Genomic DNA, 8375 nt, shown 5'->3' with positions numbered 1-8375 from the left:
GCGGGCGCGCGGCGAGGGCGGACGGTGGCGGAAGCGGGCAGCGCGGCGCGGTGCCAGGAGCGAGGGAAGAGGGAGAGAGAGACAGGAGAGGAGAGGGAGAAGGACGGGAGGGGGCAGCTCGTCCAGGGTGGGCGGCGGCGGGCGGTTTTTGCAAAGCGTCAGTTGGGCGGTTTTTGGAAAAAAGGCACGATTTTCGATTCGGAAACGCTAGCCGTCCAGACGAACGGATGCTCCCACCATGTTTTCTTCCACCTAGCACCTTGCTAAATTTTAGTTGCTAAACTTTAGTAAAGCTGTTTGGATACTCTTGCTAAAAGACATTTAATGAGCTGTAAAAGGACCTATCTACCCTTTATGAAAGGTGCGCAGAAGGGGGAAGACAAGCAATAAATGAGAGGTATATGTTGTCCAGCCCACCTTTTAGCAAGTTTTAGCAACCAAAAATTTGCTAAAGTGCTAAACTTTAGCAACTCAACTTTAGCAAGTTTTAGCAAGGGTGTTTACCAGTTTAGCAGCTAAAAGTTGCTAAACTTTAGCAACTAAAGTTTAGCAAGGTGGAAGTAAACACCCCCCTTATCTATTTCTACTGCTTTTTTCTTCCTTATCCCTTTTCTTCTTGAACCTTCCATCTCGATGTATTCCTCCTCCATCCCGGCGGCAGCACGCTCCTCAACCCCGGCAGGCTCGTCCCGCACCCCGGTGGCCTCATCCCCTACCCCGACGGCAGCGCGCTCCCCCACCACGGCGTCCTCCTCGTCCACCCCGGCAGCGGCGGGCTCCTACACTCCAGGAACCTCGTCCCCTACCCCTGACCCTCCCCTACCCCGGCCGGCGGCAGCCTCCTCAGATTAGACGGGATCTCCTCTCCTTCGGTCGACAACGGGCAGGCTGGTTGTCGTGAATCTGAGTGTCGCAATAGATACCTCATGGTGTTGCAATAGTTATTTTGGATATCCCCTACCCCTGACCCTCCCCTACCCCGGCCGGCGGCAGCCTCCTCAGATCCGGCGGCATCTCCTCTCCTTCAACTGACAACGGGCAGGCTGGTTGTCGTGGATCTGAGTGTTGCAATAGGTACTTCATGATGTTGCAATAGTTATTTTTGGATGTTGCAACGGTAGCTTTTGATGTTTCATCTGTTTTGCAACAGTCTAACTTGCCAGCAATTGGGTATTGCACCAACTTGTTCATGATGTTGCATATAGTTGTTTTCTTTGTTTCGTCTCTTCTTCTTTCTTTGTTGCAATGTTGTAAGAGATGTTTTTTTAATTGTTGCAATGTATCTGTTTTGAATGTTGCACGAAGCAATTCGGGATGTTTCATGCACGTAAAGGTGTTGCAATCCTCGGTGTTGCAAGTGTTGATTTTTGATGTTTCGATAGTTATTTTTCAATGTTACGATGAAGCGTCCGATAAAACAAAATTATCGGACGTTTGGGCGCTAGCACTTCCCTTTTCGATTTGTTAAAATATTTTAGAAGCTAGGGGTTTTATGTAAGAAAAATGAACGCGATTACTATAGGACCTGTTTGGGAGCACTCCACTTCAGAAAAACCAGCTCCACTCCACCAGCTCCACACTTTCCTAGCTCCACTCCACCAACTCCAAAAAAAACATAGAGCTGTTGCACGTGTTTGGCTAGTGGCAGTGCTTCAGCTCCAAAAATATGAGCACTTGTTGTGAATGTTCTATTTTACCCTTCGTAAACGGACCCACATGTCATACGCTTCTATTTTCTCCTCTCTTCTTCCTCTCTCTCCTCTCCTCTTCTCTTCTTCCCACGGACGCCACGACAGTGGGCACCTGGCAAGGAACTCGCCCCCGGCCGGCCGCGCCGCCGCCGCGGGGGAGCTCGCCCCCGGCGGGCCTGCGCCCCGGCCGCGCCGCCGCCGCGGGGGAGCTCGCCCCCGGCCGACCTGCGCCCCGGTCGTGCCGCCGCGGAGCTCGCCCCCGGCCGGACTCCCCCGCTGGCCTGCGCCCATGGGAGAAGGAAATGAAGATGACGGAGGAGATAGAAAAATAAGAACCGAACCGGTAACCTGTGTAACCAGTGGTAATGGTGGGTAAATAATCCCAACTCCATGATGATGTCTGAAAAGGAGATTTTTGGAGCACCTCTTGAGGTACTCCATGAAAAACGTGGATCTACCCTCCTGCTCCACCTTTTTCCTGGAGCCGGAGTTGCTGGAGCTAGACGCGTTTGGCTGCGAAATTTTCGGAGTTGGTGGAGTGGAGCAATTTTTAATGGAGTGGAGTGCTCCCAAACACCCTTATAGTCTGAGAACCTCTCCGTCCGATTAGCAGAAAACTTAAGCGATTTTTCGCAAAGTTGCGCGCACTTGTGGCACCATCCTGTGATAGCCGGATCCTCCGGGATCGGGCACCCGTGAAAAACGGCGACGTGACCCAGCCGAATGGCCCCGTAGGATCCCCGGAATAGGGGTCCGAAACAGCACTATTCCCTCCTTCCTTTTGACTGTTCATCGTGAAAGCTGCAGCATTTGAGATATGAGGGAGACAATTGAATTTAGTTAGCAGCAAGAGTATATATGGATATAGAGAGTTTACATAGCTCGTGCTGCAAAAAAAGATTAAAGTGAGAAAGTGAAAAAAACATGGTTTCTGGTTTTCTTCGTAAATGTTATCTCCTTTGATTTTTTTTATACTTAATGACTCGATTATATTAAAAATTAAAACAGAGTACAAAGATTGGGATCTTCCCTCCCAAGGGAAGTTGTAGCTTCCGAGCTACTACAATAGAGTAAGCCAGATGACTCAAATGAACAAACTCAAATTCATCGGTACTTAATGGTCTAAAAAAACGAATTCAGCACTTGTGGTGGAGAAGCATGGGTGGTATTTCCAACGCGGGCGTCGGGCCACAAGAGAGAGCTGGCCACGTAAGAGACATCTTGTAACCCCCGTAAAAACTACATATTTAAATCACTCGTTAAACATGCATTCCAAAATTTTCCGACCGTTGAGCTCCCGAAAAATCCCCTCTTTCCTGTCAGATCCGCCGTTCCCACCCCCGACGTCGTCAACCCTCCTTTTCCATTCCCCGTATTTTTCGCCGTGTGCCCGTCAAGTCCATCACGCGTGCCGTCAAATCCCGCAATTCCCGCCGTCTCCCTCTTTTCCTTTTCCCTCCTTTTTTCCCTCTCTTTCTTCCTTCTTTTTCCCTTCTCCTTCTTCCTTCTCTTTCTCCCTCCTTCCTCTCTCTCTCTCCTTTCTTTTCCATGCCTCCTTTTCTTCTCTCTGGCGCCAGGCGCCCGGTTCCTCCCTCCTGGCGCCGCCCGTGCACCACCTGCCCCGCGCCGCGCTCGTCCGTGCCCGCCCGTGCCACGCACGCCCGCACCCGCTCGCGCCGCTTGGCCGAGCGCGTCGCGTCGCCACCCCTGTGCCCTCATCGACCGCGCCGCCACGCCATCCACGAGATTCTCCACCCTAGCACGCCACCGGCCAAAGTTCCGACCGCCATCATCGCCACGGCCGCACGCCGCTCCTCCCGCCGCCTATAAAAGGGGGGGGCCGAGCCCCTGCACCTCCACACCACCACAAGCGCCCCCTCCCTTGCCTATCATCGCCGCCGCCCATGCGCCACCACCTCAAGCGCCGCCGCCGCCACCAGAGTAGCCACCGGCACCACTCCCTTTTCCCATCACTAGCCGACCAAGATCGCGGAGTACCCGAGGAGGAGCATGATGAGGAGTTCGACCGCGAGCCCGAGCCTGAGGACCATTACCGCGAGCAGGAGCTCCCGGAGGGCTTTGAGGACGGCAAGTCCAACCTCACCCTTTGATGCATATTTAATACCTAGTTTTTCAAACACAACCTATTGGCCTGTTTTATAAAATGCATATTGTTTTATCGCAAGACATGGTTGGATAGCCACCCCTTGATTGTTATGATTATTCCTTGTTGTCCTATATTTGTCTCTAAATATGAGTTGCTCGGTTTAGATGATAAATACTGCTAGAAAGCTTAGGAACTCGTTATTCTTAATCAATCATGACTACACTTGTTTATTCAGAAAATAAATGTGTGAGTGTGTTCATCTGAGGAGATGGGTTTTCAGGTCTAAAGACAAGTGGTGCATGGATGAGATGGATGGGTGTTTCTTGTGTGAAATCCCGGAATGTTGAGCTCGTACCTTAGTGGTTGAGCAAGGTTTGGTGATATCCATCTTGTCATGGTTAAGGACCGAGTTGATGTGTCATCTTGCCTAATTCAACCATCGTGCAACCACTCGACCGTTGTATGGGCAACGGCTTAGCATAAACCCCACTAGCTAAACTGCTAGGCTTCAGGTGTGCTGGTGAGCAACGGGAGCTCATGGAAAAGGATTAAGCTCTTGGTGACTTAGGTCCCGGTTTCGACCTCGTGGATGGGTCGATAACCCCTTGGGTGCTTCCGTGTTGACTAGTCAGTTTTGGCTAAGGTGGGTAATGGCTTTGTTAGGATCTGCACCGGCTCTAAGGTGATCGTGTTGCGGTACCCTACTTGTGGGAAAAGTGTACAACCTCTGCAGAGTTAAAACCTATCTGGGTAGCCATGTCCACGGCATTGGACGAGTTACGGCTTGGTCACATAACTAGCTTTTGGAGATGGTTGGTTTATACAGTGTGTGTTGGATTTTGGAAGTGTCCGGCAGTTGTGCCGTGCGCTACGGCGGACGGGGAGTCCGTTAGCGATAAAACTTGGATCCTTTGTGTAGGATCAACCCCACTTGATGTGTCAGTTACGAAATAAAATGCTTTATGAAAACTCTTTGAAAATGAACCCATGCATGTGTTGAAAATCTAGCTTTATTGCAAATGAACCTCAACCTTATCCTTGTTGTATCCTATGCATACTCTTGCTGTATCCCCCTCCGTGGATGGGGTTGGACTTGTTGAGTACCTTTGTACTCACCCCTGTTTTGTTCATTCAGAGGAGGATCCGGACTTCGTCGCCGAGGATTTCGAGTAGGAGGTTGCGTCTGCACCCAACGCTGCCTGCGGTGTTGGCCCTTTTGCAGGATGCTTCCGCTGACGCATAGTTCCGATTGCAGCCCGGAGTTGGGCTAGACTGCAACTTGGATTTGTATTGTTATCGCTCTAGTTTTACTTTGGGTGTGGCTTGCCCGCCCGCTCCTTCGGGAGCTGTACGGTTTCTAAACTATCTGTTGAATAAATGTGTTATCAGCCTCCTGGGACTGATAATTGGATCATATTTAGTCTCTACTTTTGTGGGGACGCTTCAGGTGGTATCAAAGCCATCATTGGCCGTAGAACATAACCATTAGGACCAAGAAAGCCCTTTTGACCAAATTAAATGATTTACAAAATTTCTTGCTCCCTCTGCTCAATTGCAAAACTGATTTACACCCCGATTCTTTCCAGATGGCCGAATAAGGTAGGGTCAATAGCCATCGCCTGGAGGAGCTCGGTTTTCCCAGGTTGCTGTTCGCCTGCATGGACTGCCTTGGGATTTATGAGCGCTCGGAGTAGTCTAGCCGAGAGTATGAAGACCGCGGGACTCTCCAGTGTGAGATGATCATCTACGTTGGCAGGAGCAGCCGCTTCCCCGACATTCAGCCTTGGAACGTGTGTGCCATTGGTTTCCGGCGGAAAGGCACTTACTAGGTGGCAGCTCGGAAAGTCCTGTGCTACCTGTGCCAGATTTATGAGAGGCACATCGGTCGCACACCGATAAGGTTTTACCCGCTTGTCAAGAAAAACCGCCTGGTTTGGCTGGCCCGGGTGAGGACTTTGGAAGGACGTGGACAGCGCGAGGATGACCCCACCGTGCTCCACATGGCTGCCTACCTCCTCACCTTGGATGAACTCTACGACGAGCAGACCACCCATCTGAAGCAGCAGATCCGTAGAGCCAAGGATGCAGAAGTCATGGTGAGGAGACTCCAGGTGAGATTGGCAGCAGCTGAGGCACGAGCCGCGGCCGCCCAAAGCAATGAGGCCCTCGCCATTGAGGCCCTCAAGGAGGTCGAGGATCGGCACGCGCGGGCATTGAAGGAGGTCCACCACTCGAACCGCACGAGAAGGAAGATGCGGGTCGTGGAGGACGACGAGGCCCCAGTCTTGGATGGAGTCCCTGTTGCCCAGGGGTCCGGGAAGCGGAAGAGCCCTGATGCCCCACCAGTACCACCGCCTTCGGAAAGGGACTATGAGGTGGCCAACGGAGAAGCCTCGGAACCCCTTTCCGCCGGTGGGACCCTAAGGGATGAGGTGCTGGCCCTCCTTATTCCGCCAGAAGACCACTCCGTGCAGGGTGAAGATTCGTCCCGCGAGTAGAGTGCCCCACCTAGAGTTGTACCCCAGAAGCTGTCCCGAGTCTAGACTTGTACCCCAGTTGTGTTGTTGTACCAGCCGTATAGTGCGTGTTTTGGCCCCACCCCAAGTGTTGTAACCGCCCCGGCAAAATAATAAAATCATTTGTGCTTGTTGTTTGTTAGTCTGTGTGCTTGTCGATAGGAGGTCGATTCTGTCTCTTCGGAAATCCGAATTAATTAACTAAACATCACTTTAATATCCAAATCCAAGTCTCATGAAAGTTCACTCAATCTGCTGATGCCTCCCAAGCGTGCTACCAGGACCTCCCCGAGTCAAGCACGTGCCACACCTAGTGCAGAAAGACAGTTGGAAAGGCAGGAACCCCCACCAGCGGTGCACCATGAGGAGCAAGAAGTGAATCAGCCCGAGGGCAGGGGGGAAAGTCAAGTGGGAGCACAGCAGCCACTGCCCCCACCGGTTATTGATTTGGTACAAGTCATGAACAATCAAACCTTTCTGCTGGAAGCCTTGGCCAATGCCATCACCCGCCAAAGGCCCCGCGGACAGGGCATGAATGAGAAGCTGACAGATTTTCTCCGGACCAAGCCACCCACTTTTGGTGAGTCCATCAACCCTCTGGACGCTGATGACTGGCTGCGGGTCATCCAGAGGAAGCTAGAGCCGTTTGGCTGTGAGAGCAGGGACAAGGTTCTCCTGGCTGCCCATCAACTCACTGGGACTGCTTTAGCTTGGTGGGAGAACTACTGCACTGCCGCCCAGAATGCCTCCACTATCACCTGGGATGAGTTCATGACTGAGTTCCGCCGCTACCACATCCCTGCGGCCACCATGAAGCGCAAGGCGAATGAGTTCCGTGAACTGCGCCAAGGCAACAAGTCCGTGGAAGAATACACCTATTAGTTCATGGAGTTGGCCTGCTATGCTCCAGAAGAAGTAGACAAGGATGAGAAGAAGCAAGATATGTTCAAGAAGGGTTTGAACGCAGAGCTGAGGACCCTGCTTACTCCTCAGATCTATCCTGATTTCAACACCCTGATGAACATGGCCATCCTGACTGAGAGGGCCAAAGCAGATGAAAGGAGGGACAACAAGCGCTGGTTCTTGGACAGCAAGGCCCACCAGCAGGACAGGTTCCAGAAACCAAGGAGCTTTGGTCACCCCGTGCCCAGGTCCCAAGCTCCCATGCAGTACCGGACCCAGTATCAAGCCTCCGGTTCCCATCAGACCAATGCCCCATTCAGAAGCCAGAACACTGCCAAGGCCCCACAGAACAGCGCCGGTCAAGTCACCAACAATAGTGTGGCGGAACCGCCCAACTTAAGCTGGTTTAAGTGCGCCTAATCGCTGTCGAAATAGCAATTATCCGAAACGCACCTAAAACAGCATAAGTCCGGTAGTCCGTCGAGTGTCCCTAGGACTCCTCGAAAAACCCACGACGTATCTCATAGCCATACATCAGGATAGTATCCGCGATGGGATAATATCAACAAACATTACATTTTTACATACATATAAAAGGTATGAATTATTACAGAACATAGATTGAAGCAAACTTAGCGGTGCAGTGTTAGACAGAATTCTAAGATTTAAACATAAACAGTTTAGGAGAAGATGTGCATGTAAAACTTATTCTCTAGGGGTATTGTGAGACTCAGGACAATACCCTAGGACTTCGGGGTCTCCTCCTCTGTAGACTCCTGCGGAGCTTCTGAAAGATAGCCACAAGGGGAAAACCCTGAGTACGGGGTACTCAGCAAGTCTTACCCGACTAACCAATATAATAGTTTTCTTGGGGTATATATGGTAGCTTTTTGGTGTACTTGGCTGATGCAACTTTTGTTGAAAGCTTACTACAAGTGATGCCTTAGTTTTATCTTTTATTTGGGTTAAGTCATTACCTAATCATTCTAAATGATAACAGAAAGTAAAAACAACCATAGAGGTTAAGTCATACATCAAATATCAACCAAAGGTATATATATAGCATGAATTGATACTACGATGCTCAACAGTGATCAAGTGCATTCATAACCGAGAATTGCGGCGATCCGGACCCATTTACATCCTGCAGGAGAGTAC

Source organism: Setaria italica, chromosome VIII (genome assembly GCF_000263155.2).
Source record: "Setaria italica strain Yugu1 chromosome VIII, Setaria_italica_v2.0, whole genome shotgun sequence".
Classification (NCBI taxonomy): Eukaryota; Viridiplantae; Streptophyta; class Magnoliopsida; order Poales; family Poaceae; genus Setaria; species Setaria italica.
Note: the sequence above shows the minus strand (reverse complement) of the source record.